Source organism: Anolis carolinensis, chromosome 5, assembly GCF_035594765.1.
Source record: "Anolis carolinensis isolate JA03-04 chromosome 5, rAnoCar3.1.pri, whole genome shotgun sequence".
In the NCBI taxonomy this organism is placed as follows: Eukaryota; Metazoa; Chordata; class Lepidosauria; order Squamata; family Dactyloidae; genus Anolis; species Anolis carolinensis.
Window position 1 is genome coordinate 177,965,463 of NC_085845.1, and position 20,101 is coordinate 177,985,563.

The 20,101-nt window shown below is 43.4% G+C and overlaps 1 protein-coding gene and 1 long non-coding RNA gene across 4 annotated transcripts in view; one reads left to right on the forward strand and one right to left on the reverse strand.

Moving 5' to 3' along the window:
• abtb3 (ankyrin repeat and BTB domain containing 3) overlaps nucleotides 1-20,101 on the reverse strand; it is a 275,369-nt gene that overhangs the window by 147,292 nt on the left and 107,976 nt on the right. The window lies entirely within an intron of this gene.
• Nucleotides 3,149-20,101, forward strand: part of LOC100554294 (uncharacterized) — a 40,086-nt gene continuing 23,133 nt past the window's right edge. The window contains exon 1 of the long non-coding RNA XR_010006870.1: nucleotides 3,149-3,338. This is a non-coding gene — a long non-coding RNA (uncharacterized LOC100554294). The remainder of the gene's footprint in view (nucleotides 3,339-20,101) is intronic.

Consider the following 20,101-nt stretch of genomic DNA (forward strand, 5'->3'; position numbering starts at 1 on the left):
GATGTCTCCGGTAAAAATGAATTTTAATGAAATTAATTTTTAGGTACATTTTACTTCATAATGGCTGGATGGCTTGCCTCTCTGTTCTTTCTCACCTGGGATGTGAAAGCCTGGCAATGGAAGCAAAAGCCTACTATGTGGCCTTTTCCCAGGCAGACCAGATGCTTAGAATGTCCATCTAAGTTTAGCATCTTGCTATTGCACTGAGTGCATCACTTAAATGGTCGACATGTTGAAGAGAGATGTTGCCAAGGTCACGGAGAACTGTAAAAGGTATGTGGTGGAAGCAAAGGCAATTTGATTTGAAAAGCTACTAACTGCAGTGGCATATGAAAAGGAATTGAGGAGCCTGCTTGCGAGTGGACACCTCTGCTCGGAGGAACGGGGGTGGGGTTACCTCTAAAATTCAGACTGCTAAGGTTTTTGGAAATTCTGTTAGTGTACTGCACAGGCGCAATATAACCCATTCGTTTGATTCATGGAGACCATGAAGAAGATCATGACCTTCCTTTATTTTGTCCAGGAACCTAGTTAAGACCTTTTCCTACTAAACACAATATATGAGGTTTCTACAGAAACCAGTTTCAGTGGCAGGATAGTCCCTGGGACACTAATGTTTCAATACAATTCATCTTCTGAAACCTAAACAGACTTCTTTGTCCTGAATTAGTAACATCTTAAATTAGCCAGAATGCATAAACATCCCTACCCCAAAATATTAAAAGACTGAATATTAAAAGAGTGATGGCGTAAAACATTGTTATTAGATATTACAAAGCAGAAATAGATGATTGAAAGTGTCACTTCTGAATCAATGTAAAGCAGATTTTGCTGGTCATATAGTATACAATACCAAAGCATGGAATTGCTACTTTTCTGAACTACATCTTCTAGAATCCCTGAACCAGTTTGCCAACCAGCTGTCAGTTGACATCCCCAAAAGCTCTGACAGTAAGAATAACATTTCCAAGCTCTGACAGAGAATCTGGAGCCAATCTATCCAGAAGTAAAAAACAGACCTTCTACCAAAAACACACTTGTCGTAATGGATTACTGCATGAGCTGAGTAGCCCAACTTCACCTGAGGCATTTCAAGCTCACACATTTTGCTGTCATTACTTAAGGAGTTCTAGTTATGAGCGGAAAGACCTCACATGCCGTACTGCCCTAACACCATACACACTGATACCCCCACCAAGTTGTCATTTTTGGTATTCAAGTCAGCCTACAGAATTTGATTGATTGATTGATTTGTGTTTGAATGCAGTGTTGGAAGTATGGAGTCAAAGAGAAATAGAAGCTACTGATAGCAGAACTAGTAACAGAATTGAGGTGCCCATGCAAAGCTTCACAACCTAGCATGCATCTACACTGTAAAATTAATGCAGTTGGACCCCACTTTTACCACCATGGTTTAACACTATGGAATCCTGGGATTTGTAGCTTTACAAGGTCTTTAGACTTCTATGTCAAAGAGTGCTAGAACCTCACCAAACTACAAATCCCAAGAATCCAGAGCATTGAGCCATGGAAGTTAAAGTAGGGTCAAGCTGCATTAATCCTACAATGTAGATGCACCCTAAGAAATCCAACTAAGAAATTATTTTTAAAAATTACCAGAAGGAGGCACTTCACAGTACTGTAAATGAATCTTGGTATAATTATGCCAGCTGACCTGGAAAACAACTATCCGAACGCAAAAGTCTCACTAGGCCTGGCAATAAATATGCTGTAATGCAGTTCCTCCTCAATGTCAATAGGCTGGTATATATAGTAACACATACTCAGTAGATACTTTTACTATTATTATTATTATCAATAACACATACATTAATATATAATCAATAGAGAACACATGCAAAGATTAAGGGATCAAGCTTAAACTGAATGTTGGAGGAAAGGGTGCAATACATTCCCCTCTAACTGGAAGAAAGAGATAACATATTATGCCATTTTAGCAAATTTAAAAACAATATACTTTAAAAAAATAGCATTGACTCATGTTAACTTTTACCAGTCGGCCCACCTGCGGTTGCCTATGAGTCACAGGATGAGTTGGACATTGGATCTCTTGAGCATTTCCCCTAGAAGGGATTTGAAATGCCCCAAGTGAGTGCTTCAATGGAAGGCTGTTTTCTTCTGCTTCTCAGATAAGAATGGCCAAAATATTCTACGAAAAATAAGAAGAATAAATGAAATGGACATGCCTGATCAGTTTGATCAGATTTCAGAGCTGCTGGATGTTTGTGCTTTACTTGAACCTCAAGATCCTCCCACTCTGTGCCAATTTCCAAAGCCCAAGCATTCAATTTTGGGATAAAGGTTGAAAATATTTTAAAAAATAAAATACAGTAGACTTTCACTTATCCAAGCCTCAATTATCCAAGCTTCTGGATTATCCAAGCCATTTTTGTAGTCAATGTTTTCAATATATCGTGATATTTTGGTGCTAAATTTGTAAATACAGTAATTACAACATAGCATTACTGTGTACTGAACTACTTTTTCTGTCAAATTTCTTGTATAACATGATGTTTTGTTGCTTAATTTGTAAAATCATAACCTATTTTGATGTTATCCAAGCTTCTGCCAGCCCGTTTAGCTTGGATAAGTGAGACTCTACTGTATATAGAACAGGATGTCTCAGAGCACATTACAAGCCTAGAAAGTTGTTTTCATTGTCAGAACTTAACTAGGTTCATAGTACTTTCACACAAAAGTCTCCTCTATGTGATCAAGGTTTCTGAAGTCTACCTTAAGGGAAGAGCTGTAACTGTAGGTAAGTCTGAGCTGTAGATAACTAGAAAGGTTGGAGCTATAGATAATGGCTTCAAACTACAGGAAAGGAGATTTCACCTGAACATTAGGAAGAACTTCTTAACTGTGAGAGGTGTTCGGTGGTGGAACTCTCTGCCCTGGACTGTAGTGGAGACTCCTTCTTTGGAGGCTTTTAAGCAGAGGCTGGATGGCCATTTGTCAGGGGTGCTTTGAATGTGTCATGTATCATGTTCCACAGTTGATGGTAGTTGAGGATGTCAGGCCTAGCAGTTGATGATGGAAGGGGTTAATGTAAGTTTTAGTTCTACAGGGCTGAGTAATCTAAGTAGGAGTTCCAGGTGAAAACAAGTAAAGGTGGAGGCAAGCAAGAGATAGGTTGCAGCTGGATTCAACTTCAGAACCTATTCTGTTTGTAAGTTGGCAGCTGCCTGTATGTATTTGTGAGTGGTGGAACAAAGAGAAGAGCCCTCTCAAAAGATCCCACAAACAAACAAATGTGAGCAGGAAGGTGATTCTCATGAGAAGGAATGTGATTCTTCAAATAATTTCAACCTGCAGAGGTATTCTATCTACACTTCTATAATGCTACTTGCATTGCAATCCTAGAACAGAATAGCTTTACGCCTTCTAACAAGTTATGTAGCACAAAAAAGGGCAAACATCAAGGTTTTTTTTATCAATGACAAGTAGTTACAATCATAACAATTTTGTATTTTATATGAAATTTGGGCTGAACTTCTAATGGATTAATGCTAACTGACCTTTTTTAAAAAAAATGCAGCAACTGAAAATATAATCTGGCCAAGCTATAACTCAGATTTAGATTGCTTTACTCCTGTTTTAAGTATCATGTCTATTCTACCTTTATGCTTTCTTTTAAAACATATCAGATGAAATGCTAGGTCAGAGTACTGAAATTAGCTAAGCAGGCAGCTGGCCGGCGCATTCCTCCCTGCAGGCTTTGCCTCACAGGGTATTCCTGTCCTATTCCTCCTCCTATTCTGGTGCATCGGTCTGTCCTTCCCCTTGAGAGGGAGGCTGTCAAGCACATTGCATTGTAAACAGTGACATGAAATGACTTTGTGCCATTGACCAATGAGCAGTACCTAGAAGCCAGTCCTTCCCTATCTTTAGTTCCAGAGATGAAAGCCGGATTTTCTGCTTGGCTAATGCAACTCTGCTCTTTTACCATCATAGGAAATTCTTATTACTTGGCAAGCAGATCATTGTTGCTGTGTGTCTTTAAGTCATTTCCAACATATGGAAAGCAAACAGCATTTTCTCAACAAAATTTGTTGAAAGGGGGTTTGCCTTTGCCTTCCTCTGAGGCTGCGAGAGTGCAAATTGTCCAAAATCATCCCGTGGGTTTCCATAATCAAGCAGAATTTGAATCCTGGTCTCCAGAAACATAGTCCAATGCTCAATGCATTACACTACACTGATTCTCAGAATATAAAACACCTGAAAGTTAAAACCCAATCTAAGAGGGGTTTTAATGGGCATTATTCTTAATTTGGCATTAGTTGCTGTATTACTCTAATGATCCCACATACCATTAGAACTTTAGAATGTATGCAACCTTTTCCCAAGATAAGAGTATATTTTTCTGTTATAAGAAAAAGTTACGGTTTTTTTCAAGAGGGTCAATCCATTAGTTGATTAAAAACTATAGATCATAATGCTTCGGACACAATTTGAACATTATGAATACAAAATGTTTTTAAAAACTCCTGCCTGACCAGTTTTTCTAAAATTACTGTGGCTTCAGTTAAAAATATTTTCTTCTGGGCTGAAATGCCATCAGGCAAAAAGCTTTAAAACAGTCTTTTTCGAATGAGTTATTAGTAGTACGTGCTCCCAAAATCCAACCAAAGGGAGTTGTACAGAAGGCGTTGCTCCAAGTCAAAAAAGTATGCTGCAGAAACATGCTCTAATATACATGCCTTCTTTCAAATCAAACAAATGATCAATTTTGAAGAAAACAAAATAAACAGCAGAATTGTCTGTTCACAATCTGACAATTTGGCTTCACCGTAAAAGGCTAACATTTCCTAGAAAGGATGTACCTGGCCTTTGACATCCCTGACACAAGACTGTTACCATTGTTTAAAGCAGTGGTTCTCAACTTGTGGGTCCCCAGATGTTTTGGCCTTCAACTCCCAGAAACCCTAACAGCTGGTAAATTGGCATTTAGTTGTGGGTCAAAACACATGGGGACCCACAGGTTGAGAACCATTGGTTTAAAGGCTCTCAAAAGGCAATCCTCTATTTAATGGGCTACTCAATCAAAATTCAGTTCAAGATAAAGAAGGAAAAGCAGAAGCCTTGAAATTTCCCAGTTAAGTAAAGGTAAAGGTAAAGGTTTTCCCCTGACATCAGGAAATAAAAAAGGTAAAAATCAGATCAAAGCCTTCTCCACTGACAGGGATGTATTAGATGATGATTTGAATTGCCATATTCAAATATGATGCCAATTTGGGTTATAATTTATCGATTTGTTAGTGATAGCTAGGCTAGGATTTTTCACAATGAACACAAAAATATAGGCAGTCCCCGAGTTACAAACATCTGACATATGACACTAATAGTTAAAAATGGAGGCGAGACAGCATGCTGTGGAGAAATCCACCTCTTCAAAGAGAAATTCACTCCTGAAACAGTTATGATGGGGAAAGGGTGTCTCCACTGAAGCTTTAGAACCAATCCTTGTTTCCACAACAAGCCACATTTTTCAAAATCCAATTATCACAGAGACAAAAAATTAGATGATATCTTCTGAACAGAGGCACGGGCAGTAAAATAAACACCACAAGGTGTCCCCCATGCTATCTGAAACAAATACACACACACACACACACACACACACACACACACAAGGCTGAAGATACATTTAAAGATGTACCTGTTCCAATTCACATAAAAATTCACGTTAACAACAAACCTACAGAACCTATCTTGTTCATAATTTAAGGACTGCCCATAACTCCCTCATGTTTAATATACACAATAATCATATGTCATTAAAATTCACTGTTTGTGAGGAATTGAGGAATTTCGCCTTTACCACAAGATAAAGTTATCAAAATTTGTGTATAAGCTGCTGCTTCTTTAATAGGCCTCTTGTATATCTACTAAACTAGGACAGCACCTAAAACAGGGTTAGGTTTCCAAGTATTTTAGGCATTATAAAGTCCTATATCACACTCAAGGCATAGTATTAAAACCCTTTCTTAGCAGGATTTCCAATGAAACCTCCTTTTGGAAGAGAGCAGGAAAATCTGAGGAATGTTACATAAAGTGTGTATTAATTTTGATATGGTAGTACTTCAGGCCTCACAAAAGTCTTATACGGTTCTATCACATTTCTTTCTTAGTTCTTCCCTTCTATTGATTCAAAGTATTTGCCTGATGAGCCTGGTATTGTATTCTCTGACTGGCCACCATTCTTGATGTCTCAAGTGAAGAGGATCTTGACCACCACATGGTACCCCTCTAACTGGAAATGGCAGGAAATAAAGTTTAAATCTTCAACACATTATGCATATACCACAAACAGGGATGCTCTGCCTAAGTAAGATGTGTTTTCTTCCAGGGCAGAAGTTTATAAACCTGTGGCCTACAGATCCCTAGGGGCACCTTGGTAGGCTTCAGAGAGTTCATGAACTGGGAGAAAATATCTGATAATGGAGTTTAGCTTTAATCAGAATCTTATAGGTTATGTGACCTAGAGAGGTTAAGAATCACTTGTCAAGGAAAATCTGAGACATTAATTCAATCCATATTTCAATGTGAATGTACCAAACTAATACTTCCAAGGCTTAATCATTAGTCAACATATCTACACTGTAGAATGAATGCAATTTGACACCACTTCAACAATCATGGTTCAATGTTATGGAATCCAGGCATTTGAAGTTTGGGAAGGGACCAAGACTCTTTGGTATTGAAAGCTAACGGCTTTATAAAACTACATCTCCCATAGCATCAAACATGGCCATGATATTTATATCTAATTCTAAAGTGTAAATGCACCCACCATCTACTTTTGAAAGCTACAAATTTCCTAAGATTGTGCTGCTGTTCATATACTGGTACAGTAGAGTCTCACTTATCCAAGGTTCTGGACTATCCAATGCATTTTGTAGTCAATGTTTTCAATATATCGTGATATTTTGCTGCCAGCCCATTTAGCTTGGATAAGTGAGACTCTACTGTATATACACAAAGACTAAAAAAAACCAAGGAAGTATCAAAGAATGAAAATAACTTGTGCACAAAAAAAGCAGTTCAATGGGATGTCTTGGTTAGGATGCCAACTTTCACACTAAATTTAATTCCCCAGTTCTAAATAGGGAATGACATTGAAATATTTCACAGTGCTAACAAGAAGCATAAGCAAACTGGCACCAGTGACAAAGACATATGGGAACAGAAACCCTGGGCAACATTCTTAGCTCAGTTTCAATTCAGAAAAGGAAAACCAGCAGCACTACAGGCAATATGCCAAAAACGAATTTGGGAAGCAGCCTATTGAATTGGGAGCCCTTGACCGAGGAAACAAGTGTCTCTACAATACAGATGCTTGCAGCCCTCAAGGAACGAACCCACCTTTCCTGTTAAAGAACTACATGCTGATGTTGGTCCACAAAAGACATTGTAAGAAATCCACAGGGAGGGGGATAAGTGGAATGCTCTAGATCAGAGATCAGGCTTTTTCAAGTTCTTCAATAAGGGACAGAGTTTGGAAGTGTAACCTTGAGCTGAAGTCATGAAAGGCATCCGTTAACTGCAAATTTTGCTAAAGCAAGTTTCTCTCTCAGAACTTTTCATGATGCCCTCAAGGTGCTCTGTGAGCTTTGGGCTTTTAAGTAACGTAAAACCCAAACAGAGCACCTGGATCTCCCAAAAAGGAGGCCTCCTCCTGCCTCAACAGAATCTACTGCTGTTTCTTTTCTTTGCTCTTGCTATGAGTAAAACAAAACAAGAGGATGCAATTCCAAGGCAACCTCAGCAAATAAAAAATAAGGAGTGTCATGATAGCAACCAGAGGCAAGCTTTCAGGACAGACCAATGTAAAGGGAAGAAAGAGATCCAGCCTTCAGCTAGAAAAATGCAAGAGAGCTCTTCTGGAAATTTCCACTATGGCAGCTTTTCCTCATCACCTTTCATTTACTCACTGCTTCCCTCAAGGGCCAAGCCCTACTACTGTGTGGTGCTGAGGAAGAAGGGCTGCTGCAGGCAACACCTACTCACTCCTCTGCCATGGGAAGAGTGGGATCTATGAATCACCACATGAATGGGTTATCTGTACATTGTCTACCCTAAAGCCATGGGTCACAGAATAACTGCAATTCAGAATATGTACAAAGGCTACAACTTCAAAAAGATGCTGATAACACTTTGGTGCACATTAGGTGGAATGAAAGGGAAAAAAACGTCAGGAATTGAAAGAAAAACAAACAGAATAAATGTTTGATGTATGACTTCACAGAACCCATTGGAGCTGAGTAAGGATTTTCATACTGCAGGCCACCATTGCCAAATAAAATGATGCCTCCTCTTCCAGACTGTGCTGTAAGGAAACAAACTTATTCCTTCAGATCTGTTACTGCAATAATGTGTCATCAAGTTTTTCAGCAATGGATGACTCACCAAAACCAATATATACTCTCCTTTCAAGTGCCTGGCTTCTCAAAACTATCTATCCAACTCACTTGGGCATTGTGCTTGGAAAGCAATTGGCAACGTAGTTGGGCATTTACATTTGGTCCAAAGAAAGATAAACAGAGAGACAGAGGCATCTGCATTATTTCTTTAGGAAGACTTTATTCTTTCCAGTAATATGGCTGGTTATCCATTTCTTTTTGTAAACTGTACTTGCTAACCTGGAATACAGGTATTAACACTGGTACAGTGCAGGAACTACAGGTGAAACATGAAGAGCTTATTTCCCATTAGAAAAATGTATCTTTGAACTCTGTGGAGTTTTGAAGGGGACACCCTTAGTCTCAGGTCTCATGCCCTCATTTCTGCCATCAAGATCCTATGTTACATCGCACCTCATGCTGTCTCTTCCGTGCTTGTGTTACATCACAGTTGGCTCTCAGTCTACTTTCAAAAGCCATCTGAAAGCAATCAGACCTGCTAGTAGGAATGTTCAGATTCTTCACTGGTAACTTTCTGGGAGAGGAGCGACTGGAAGAAAGAAAAGAGATACCCCATGCTCTTTTGGCTCTAGCCTTATCTGTTTCTAGCATGCACCCCTCAAATAATAGTGATAGTAATGATGCACCCCTGAGCGGATGCTCCATTCCTGAGCCATGGTGACCGAAACAAGGTGGCCCAACTCCATCCTCTTTCCCTGCACTACATCAAGGATTATCCTGACTTTGGTGTTCAATGTTACATCTTTACATTTCAGAATCTTGTCTAATTCCTTCATAGCTGCCATTCTACGCCCTAGTCTTCTGATTTATTGACTGTCATCTCTATTTTAATTAATGGCTGAGCTAAAACATAGAAAATGTTGATGTCCTCACAGATGATTTCCATTTTAAGTTGTGTAAGTCATCTGTAGTCAATATTTTTGTGAGGCTGTGATGCCTTCCATGAAAGATTCAACCTTTCTGTTAGAATCACCCCTCTGGGTGGGGAATGGATGCATCTTCCTTTTCACATTGACATATACACATGAACATGCAGTCCATACTCTGGGACTCAAACCTTGCAACTGCTTATAAGAATGCAAGAGATGCTACCAGGTCACTTTTTATAATGGAAGTGACCTAATTTACACCTGCAGGGCTGCTAGATTGAAATTACATTTTTTCATTTGCTATTTAATAAAAAAAACCCTATATGTTATAGGAAATTATATATAAAATGGTATACACTGAAAGATATTACTGGGAAATGCAACTATTAGAGGAAATGGCATCAAAATGTGCATGGCTCTTTTGTGAAGGCTTTTAGCCTTGCAAATTGCAGCCCGGTGTGGAAATAGGATAAAATTAACTAGTGCTCAAAAAGTGAACATTTTAGAATCAGGTCAGATCCACTCATTTCCTATCTGCTGAAATACATTTTCAGTTTTGAACTGCTGATAACCCATTATAGGACAATTACATATTTCTAGTATATCTCCAACCAAGTGAGTGAACACCCTCTACATTTCAAATCAGTGGAAGACAGTAAGAGAATAGAGCAAACATGAGGCACTGTACAACCTTCTGAGATGCATAATGTCGATTCTGAAGCTAATGATTCCTGGTATGAGAACTGGCGTATTTTTTATTTATTGGACTTTGGAATGCATGCGGTAGATGTTGTCTATTGGGTATTAAGTGCTCTAAATGAGTATCTCAACTTGTTTAAATTTGTCCTTTTGGAAGAGGAAAATGAACTAAATTGCTGACTATTTTCTACTGTCTACAGAAGTGCCTCTGTTTAGGGTTCTTGACAGACAGACAGGAAGCCATGCTCTCCTCCAGGATATGATATGCCCCTAGTCCAGAGACAGGCAAAGTATAGCCTTTGGATCACATTCGGCCGCCTAAATCACTTCCAGTTGAAAATAAAAGGTTTCCCTGGGACCTGCTCATAGCTTCAAATGCCTAACTGTTCCTTCTAGAGGTTGGCCAACATTTTGAAACTCTATATGTATGTGTGTATATGTGTTGTCCAAGGCTTTCATGGCTGGAATCACTTGGTTGTTGTGAGTCTTCCGGGCTGTATTGCCATGTTCCAGAAGCATTCTCACCTGACATTTTGCCCACATCTGTGGCAGGAATCCTCAGAGGTTGACCTCTCAACGTCAGGTGAGAACACTTCTGGAACATGGCCATTACAGCCCAGAAGACTCACAGCAATCCTATGAGTATATATCTCTATATCTAGATGGTGTAGAGCTGGGTATAAGAGGTCCCAGAGGGGGCCCTGTAACCCAGATGCCTAGAAAAAGAGTCTAACATATGTAAATCAGTTCTTTCACACACACACACACACACACAACTTACTATTCTAGTTTTCTTTTCTAATGGGTTTACAACATGTCATAGCTCCACTAATGTCACGACCCAGGCGGCAGAGGCACCAATAACCATACACAGAGGCCAGAATCTAACTAATATCTTTATTGAAGGAATATATAAAGTTAATAAAAACAAGTATAGAAAATAGTCCAGAATTAGACCCTTCAGGAAAGGTCAGAATTAGTCCAAAAAAGCAATGTCCAATAAGAAATATTAAGGTCCAAAGTTGTAATCCAATAACCGAAACACTCACTTTGCCAAGCAAAGTGAGGGGAGATGACAAGGTCCTTAGTCCATAAAACTTGAGCGTGGCTAGGAAATAACTTGATACTTGAAACTAGGCTTGAACGTGGAACAAGGTAACTAAGAACAAGAACAAGGTCCGTGGAATAACTTGGTAAAATCCGTGAAACAAGGCAAGGATTAGTCCTGGGAAACAAGGCAAAGTCCGTCGGTAAACAAAGGCTGGGAAGCAAGGCGAAGGCTGGATAGCAAGGCAAGGCTTGAGCTGAAGCGAGGCTTGAATCGGAGCGCGCTGTCCAGACACAACTCGCTCCGTAGGCTGACGAATTGACTCCGCGAAGTTGCTACGCGGGCAAAACACCTATATAGAGTCCAACTTTCTCACCAAAGCGGTTCTCTGGGAATCAGAAACGAAAGCTAAACTCTGAGACCAGATGTTAAACTCCTTAAAGATTCTCACGAGAACCAATGTTAATTGGCAACATTCTTAGCTGCTATCCTCGCACTCCTGCGCGAAGCTGAATCCAAACTTCTCTGTTGTTTACAAAACTCCCGGCGCAAGAACACGGGAGAAGTAGGCTCTGGGGTTGTTTGACATACTTCTGGGGCACAACTTTCTTGCAGGTGCAAGGTTTCCAGATCTGCCTGGGAAGGATCTGGCTGAGAGGAATCCAGTTCAGACTGGGAAGGTAAAAAACCCAAGTTTTCATCTTCATCAGGGATTACAATGTCCTGAGCAGGACTACAAGGCCCATGGTTCATCACACTATCCCCCTCCTCAGGGCCCCTCCCAAACTGGGGTCCTCTCCCCGAGGCGCGAGGTCGCGGTTTGGTGGGATAGGTCAGATGGAAGCGACGGGTTAGATCAGGAGCATGGACTGTGGAGGCGTCTTCCCAAGAGCGTTCCTCAGGCCCAAAACCCACCCAGTCAATGAGATATTGTAGGCGGCGGCGATGAAAGCGAGAATCCAAAATGTCCTCAACCTCGAACTCCTCCTCCCCATTCATCAAAACAGGAGGGGGGGCCGGTTGGTCTGTATCAGGACGCACACCATCCGCCGGAAGGAGCAGGGAACGGTGAAACACTGGGTGAATGCGCATTGAACGCGGAAGTTGGAGTTTGAAAGTCACGGGGTTTAATTGCGCCACCACTGGATAGGGGCCAATGAAGCGGGCATCTAACTTCCGGCATGGGCGGTGGGAGGGCAGAAAGCGAGTGGACAGAAAAACCCGATCTCCTACCTTGATTTCGGGGCCCGGCTGGCGGTGTTTGTCAGCGTGGCGTTTATAGTCCTCCTTGGCTTGGTCCAGTTGCTGGAGCAAAAGTTGTTGCACCGCTGTGAGTTCCTGCAGCCAATCCTCTGCTGCGGGAACTTCTGAAGTTTCAATGACAGGGGGAAAGAAACGTGGATGGAAACCGTAGTTTGCAAAGAACGGCGTTTCTTTTGTAGAAGCTTGAACTCCATTATTGTAGGCAAACTCAGACAGTGGTAACAGAGAAGCCCAATTGTCCTGTTGGTAGTTTACATAACAGCGAAGATACTGCTCCAAAGTGGCATTGGTGCGCTCCGTTTGCCCATCTGTTTGGGGATGATGAGCTGAAGATAAGCGAGAGTCTATGCCCAGTAGTTTTTGTAGTGCCTTCCAAAAACGAGAGGTGAATTGAGATCCACGGTCTGTGACTAAACTCTTGGGCAATCCATGTAGTCTGAAAACATGCTGAAGAAATAGATCCGCAGTTTCTTTGGCCGTGGGGAGGCCTTCGCAGGGAATGAAATGGGCTAACTTGGTGAATAGGTCCACCACCACTAAGATCGTGGTGAATCCACAGGAAGGTGGTAGGTCAGTGATGAAATCCGCGGAAATTATTTCCCATGGGCGAGATGGGGTAGGAAGGGGGTGCAAAAGCCCTGAGGGCTTCTCCCTTCGTATCTTGGAGCGCTGGCATACTGGGCAGGTGTTGACATATTTTTCCACATCCTTGCGGATCTTGGGCCACCAAAAATCTCTTAGGATCAAATGCATGGTTTTAAATAGTCCGAAGTGTCCTGCTGGTTTGCAGTCATGACACAGACGAAGCGCTTTTTCCCTGCCCGGTCCGGGTGGGATATAAACATGATTTCTATAGCAGAGCAGCCCATCTTTAAGCGAAAAGGGAAAATGCAGACCTTGGCGAAGTTGGTCCTGCGCCCAGGCATCTGCTTGCTGACTAGCCCTGATTTCTTGAGCACAGATGGGTCCTGGAGTAGGGGAAGTTGAACCAATGGGACTGGATTTGGTGTTCCCCACTGTGAGCGTGGCAAAGTTCTCAGGTTGTAGCAGTTGGGATTCAAAGGTCTCCTTGCGTCCTGCAGCGTATTCCGGTTTACGTGACAGGGCGTCTGCTTGCTTGGTTTGAGCTGGGGTCACATAATGGATCTGGAAGTTGAAACGTTCAAAGAATAAAGCCCAACGTTGCTGCCTCTGATTTAGTTTGCGGGCAGTTCTTAGATGTTCTAGATTACGATGATCAGTGTGGACTTCAATGGGGAATTTGGCCCCTTCTAGCCAATGTCTCCAAGTTTCAAAGGCTGCCTTTATGGCCAGTAGTTCTTTTTCCCAAATGGTGTAATTCCTCTCTGGTGTGGTTAGTTGACGAGAATAAAAGGCACAGGGGTGGAGGTGATCTCCCACCGGTTGTAAGAGTACAGCCCCAATTGCCACATCAGAGGCGTCCGCTTGCACCACAAAAGGGGTTCCAGGATTTGGGTGCTGTAGAATTGGCTGGGAGGTGAATAGTTTCTTCAGTTGCTGGAACCCTTTCTCTGCTTGATCAGTCCAGCGGAAAGGCTGCTTTCCACGGATGCAGCTAGTGATGGGGTCGGACCAGCGGGCAAAATCTGGAATGAACTTGCGGTAGTAGTTCGCGAACCCCAAGAAACGCTGCACCTCTTTCTTGTTAGTTGGCGCCCGCCATTCCAATACTGCTGAAACTTTGGCTGGATCCATGGAAAGCCCTAGAGGCGAGATGCGGTAGCCAAGGAAATCTACCTCTTGTAGATCAAAAGCGCATTTTTCTAGCTTGGCATAAAGTCCATGATCCCGCAGTCGTTGCAACACCATTTTGACGTGGTTCTCATGTTCTGATTGTGATCTGGAAAACACCAAAAAATCGTCCAGGTAGATTATCAAGAATCTGTCTAGATAGTCCTGAAAAATATCGTTGACAAAATGCTGGAACGTTGCGGGAGCTCCGCATAAACCGAAATTCATAACTCGGGACTCGAATAATCCGAATTTAGTCTGGAAGGCGGTCTTCCACTCGTCCCCTTCTCTGATGCGAACTAGATTATAAGCCCCCCGAAGATCCAGCTTGGTGTAGACCTTGGCTCCTCGAAGTCGGTCCAGTAGATCCGAGATTAAGGGCAGGGGATAGCTGTTCCGCTTGGTGATATTGTTCAATGCTCTGTAGTCCACCACCAAGCGTAATTCCCCTGACTTCTTCTTCACAAACATCACTGGGGAGGCGGCTGGGGATTGAGAGGGTCTGATGAACCCCTTGCGAAGGTTTGTCTCTAAGAATTCCCTGAGAGCTTCTTGCTCTGGTTCAGTCAGGGAGTAGAGATGCCCTCGCGGGATCGGGGCCCCCTCCACCAAGTCAATGGCACAGTCATAAGGTCTATGTGGGGGTAATTTTTCGGCTTCTTTCTCATTGAATACATCCCAATACTCGGAGTACTTCTTTGGCAAGGTGATGATGGGCTCGGAGTCTGTGGCATGGCATACCTTGGCTACGAGGCAATGGTTTTGGCAGTACGGTGAAGCAAACTGCAGTTCTCTGTTGGACCAGGAGATGTTAGGGTCGTGGAGTGTCAGCCATGGAATTCCCAAAATCACAGGGAAATGGGGAACCTCGGTAACAAAGAAGGAAATCTCTTCCATATGTTCCCTTATCCACATCCTGGTGGGTTCCGACCACTGGCTTACGGGGCCCGTCTTGAGGGGACGGCCGTCTATGGCTTGCACCACACGGGCATTCTTGAAATCATGATATTGTAATCCCAGAGAGTCGGCATACTCTCTATCGATGAAATTGTTGGTAGCTCCAGAGTCTATCATGGCGTGGATCATGACGGGTCCCCTTTTTGCTGACCATAATGTGACCACGAGAAGGAACAGGACCCCGGTTGGCGGCTCTTGGATGGATTTTTTGACCGGGTTGGCGAGCCTCTCTACACCCGGTCGTTGGCTTCCCCCGCCGGCTGTGTGCCAGTCGGCTCAGACGCCTTCGACTCCGTGGAGGACGCCGCCGCAAGACGGGCGGCAGGCTTCCCTTTGGCTGGGCACTCTCTGGCGAAGTGGCCCCCGTTCCCGCAGTACCAGCAGAGGTTCAAGCGTTGACGACGGGCCTTCTCGGCGGCATCTAGTCTGGGACGCACATTGCCCAACTGCATCGGCACCTCCTCGCCTCCTCTGGGGTATGGGGTTGGCGGCGGGGGTCTCCACACCGGACGTGGCTGAACACTGGCGGGAGCGGGGGGTTTTGCCCCGGCTCTACCGCCCTGGCCTCGAACCCATTGTTTCCTGTTGGCAATCATGACTTCAGCCCGTAAACATTGATCAATGAGTGCCTCGAGGGTCTGGGGAGGATCCACCTTGGAGATTTCTTCCAGCATTTCAATGTTGAGACCCTCCCGAAATTGTCCTCTGAGGGCTACATCGTTCCAGCCGGTGTTGTGGGCCAGCACGCGGAACTCGGCTATGTACTGAGACATGGGTCTGTCTCCTTGAAGGAGGCGCCGGAGTTTGTGACCGGCTGCCTCCAAATTGTCCTCGATTCCCCAGGTCTCCTTAAGGTGATCCAAGAAGCGTTGTGCTGAACTTAGGTGGGGGGAGGCTTGATCAAACAGGGCCGTCGCCCAGCTAGCCGCTGGTCCGTCTAGAAGACTGTAGACCCACGCCACCTTGATGTCTTCTTGGGGAAACTCGGCATCACGGGCCTCTAGATAAGCTTGACATTGGCGGCGGAAAACATGAACCTTAGCAGCTTCTCCAGAAAACTTGGTAGGCAACGCCATGGCCGGGAGGCGAACTCCGCGCTCCCTCAACCCTTTTATTTCTCCATCCTGCGCGTTGAGTCTGTCACGGATGCGGTCCACTTCGTCCTTGCTGATGGTGTAGCTGAGCGGCTGTCCAGCCGGCGCGGCTCCGGTAGACATCCTGGCCTCGGTTAGTTGGTGCTTATGGGTGGCGGAGTCAAACTGTCACGACCCAGGCGGCAGAGGCACCAATAACCATACACAGAGGCCAGAATCTAACTAATATCTTTATTGAAGGAATATATAAAGTTAATAAAAACAAGTATAGAAAATAGTCCAGAATTAGACCCTTCAGGAAAGGTCAGAATTAGTCCAAAAAAGCAATGTCCAATAAGAAATATTAAGGTCCAAAGTTGTAATCCAATAACCGAAACACTCACTTTGCCAAGCAAAGTGAGGGGAGATGACAAGGTCCTTAGTCCATAAAACTTGAGCGTGGCTAGGAAATAACTTGATACTTGAAACTAGGCTTGAACGTGGAACAAGGTAACTAAGAACAAGAACAAGGTCCGTGGAATAACTTGGTAAAATCCGTGAAACAAGGCAAGGATTAGTCCTGGGAAACAAGGCAAAGTCCGTCGGTAAACAAAGGCTGGGAAGCAAGGCGAAGGCTGGATAGCAAGGCAAGGCTTGAGCTGAAGCGAGGCTTGAATCGGAGCGCGCTGTCCAGACACAACTCGCTCCGTAGGCTGACGAATTGACTCCGCGAAGTTGCTACGCGGGCAAAACACCTATATAGAGTCCAACTTTCTCACCAAAGCGGTTCTCTGGGAATCAGAAACGAAAGCTAAACTCTGAGACCAGATGTTAAACTCCTTAAAGATTCTCACGAGAACCAATGTTAATTGGCAACATTCTTAGCTGCTATCCTCGCACTCCTGCGCGAAGCTGAATCCAAACTTCTCTGTTGTTTACAAAACTCCCGGCGCAAGAACACGGGAGAAGTAGGCTCTGGGGTTGTTTGACATACTTCTGGGGCACAACTTTCTTGCAGGTGCAAGGTTTCCAGATCTGCCTGGGAAGGATCTGGCTGAGAGGAATCCAGTTCAGACTGGGAAGGTAAAAAACCCAAGTTTTCATCTTCATCAGGGATTACAATGTCCTGAGCAGGACTACAAGGCCCATGGTTCATCACAACTAAACACATACCACCCACACAGGGCTGTGTTTTTGGGATGGGGAACTGTCCCTTTTGTTTTACTTGCTGGCATGTATATTTAATTATCCAATCAAACAAATTTCAAGGTTTCTCCATGCATACTCATCCCTCTCTTTTTCTTCCTGGTGGCCCTGTGTTGGCTCAGTTTTTATCTGCCTTGGGATACTGAGTTTACCATTAGCAGAAGATATGATAGTGTTCTTCATCAAAGCATATGCCCATTCTTAACTCTAAAAGTGGAATAATGGTGCTGCCAGGTCCAACCTTAAGAAAGTTCATTAAGTTTCACAAAAGTCAGAACTCTCCCACACCCCAAAGCCCCTAGTCAGAGGATGGGCTGCATCAATCTCTCTCTCTCTCCCTCCCCCCCCCCTCGCTCTCTCTCTCTCTCTCTCCTTTTAAGTCCTACTCAGGCACTGAAAATGAGCATGGAAATAAACACATGAGCCACGTGGCCCTGCTCCCAGTATCGTCTGCTTCCAGCTAAGTACTCCCAAGCCTTTGACACAGATGTTCATGCGTTCCAACTCCCAGCATGAGTTTTGGCATAAACGTGTAGCAGAAAGCCCCAGTGCATACGTGTATCATTTTTGTAACTCTTAAATATATAAAAGCCCTTTTGGGGTCTACACCACATCCATAGGGAATAAATATAAAATTATGTATATTTTTCCTCCAGAACAAATTTATCCCAATGGGTCCTATGCTAAGCAGTTTAGTTGCTCTTTTTAAAACCTGACCTGGCTATAAAGAAGCATCCTGCCGCTCTGTATATGCATTTTGCACGTATCATTTTTAGCTGGCAGATCCCAGAGGAGTTTCATTATCCCAGCCGCTAGCAAGTGAATTTTCCCCTCTTGCTCGTCCTCCTGTGGGAATTAAAGCAACAGCAACCTTGACTGACTTGTGCCTTTGACCCAAGGCAGGCCTCTTGTTTGCCAACAGCCTCCCTCTGGTCCTTTATTACTGGGATGGCGGAAGGTTTAAAAATGGGACTAAATTAATGAGTCCCACATGAGAATCGGAGAGCTAATGGGGCAAGAGAATTGCTGCAGGCACTTTTTGGCTGCTCCCTTTCGGAGTCGAAAGGGTGGGGAAAGACAGCAAACGAACTGCTTCCCATCACTTTCTTCTCTTGCTATTAGCTGAAAAAGAGGGTCACAGCATCAACTCAACCTCAACCTATTAATGGCTCACAAGATTCAATAAAAAAGGCAGGGACAAATAGGTCAAGGGCTTGCTCCACAACTGAGATATTTGGGCTACGGCTGCATCAAGCCATTCCTTTTGGGGAGAAGGTGCCCCTCCTTGTTTTATCTCCTCTTTTAACATTCAGCCACTGCGGATGTGTGTAACTGTGGATCTATCTGCAGCACGTCCATATAAAAAGGAGGAGAACTGCTGCAATACTCAACTGGTTAGAATAACACTTTTAATCAGCTCAAAATAGATCCCAACGCCAAGCAGCTGATGTCTCTGCATCTTCTGAAAAAATGCTTCGGTTATAGAATTGCAACTTTTATTTGCTCGCAAATGTCACCAATAGGCTAACGGCTTAAGTAACTAAAGTCCATACGATTACTCAATTAAAATTTTATTTACTCTATATACTCATGTATATGTCTAGAAATGTAAATCAACCCCTCCCTCAAACAAACCTGACTTGATTGATCCACAGATCAATGTAAATACTGCTCCTTAACTATAATCAAAAAGAAACCGTCCTGTTCTTTGAAAGGCAACAGCTGAGTCCATCCCAGGAGAACCTGCAAGAAGCACTGATCCCCTCTGTTTTCTCAACCATGGTGTTGCCTTTTTTAATACCAGGGCAGGGAAATGATGGTAGCTGGCCCCTGAGATAGCACTGGAGTTTTCCCCTCTTGGGTGGAAAGACCTTTGACTTATCCAAGGTAATATCATATCAAAATCCGTATTTTGGCTCCAAAACCTGCCCTTGACTTACACATAAAGTCAAGCTATACATGAATATATATGTTCATTGGATTGCTGTTTTGCCTCTCACCTTAGAACCCATACACACACATATGGAATTGAAATAATAGTAGACATGCCACCTTAATAAAATATTCATTCTTTCTAACAATCTATCAGCAGTCTTCCTCCTCCACCTACTACATGGTCCAGGGCAAATGTGACTGCAGAGGAAATGCCCAGGATGAGCCACAAGCAAGCTTCGACATAAAAAATGTACAAGGTTAATCCAAGGCAATGGATAATGACAATCCTAGTCGAATAACAAAGTTGCCAGGTCAGGCGATGACTGTGACAAGTATGGATTCTAACTTGAAATGGTGTTCAACAGATTAGCTTTGGGTGTATCAAAACAACTGATTGGGCAGAGCTTATCATCAAGCTGCAAACAAGGGTTCTCCCCTCCAGTAGATCTGATTGTTTTCGTGTTAGGAGCAGCTTGAGAAATTGCATGTCGCTTATGGTGTGAGAGAATTGGCAGTCTGCAAGGACATTGGCCAGGGGGATGCCCAGATGTTTGATGTTTTACCATGCTTGTGAGAGGCTTCTCTCCCTCTGTCAGCTGGAGCTGACAAAGGGAGCTCACCCACTCTCTGCAGATTTGAACTGCCAATCTGTCCATCAGCACTACTGCTAGCACAAGGGTTTAACTCATTGCACCTCTGGGGGTAGTTTAATCTGCTGTACTAGCCATGGCCCCTTAAAGATAGCAGGAGAGTCTCTCAGCAGCTGTTGTAGGGTGCCTAGTTGGTAGACTGGCTCCTTCCTACTCAATAGCTGGCAGAAGGGCAGCTAAAGACAGCAGGAGGGCCTCTCAGCAG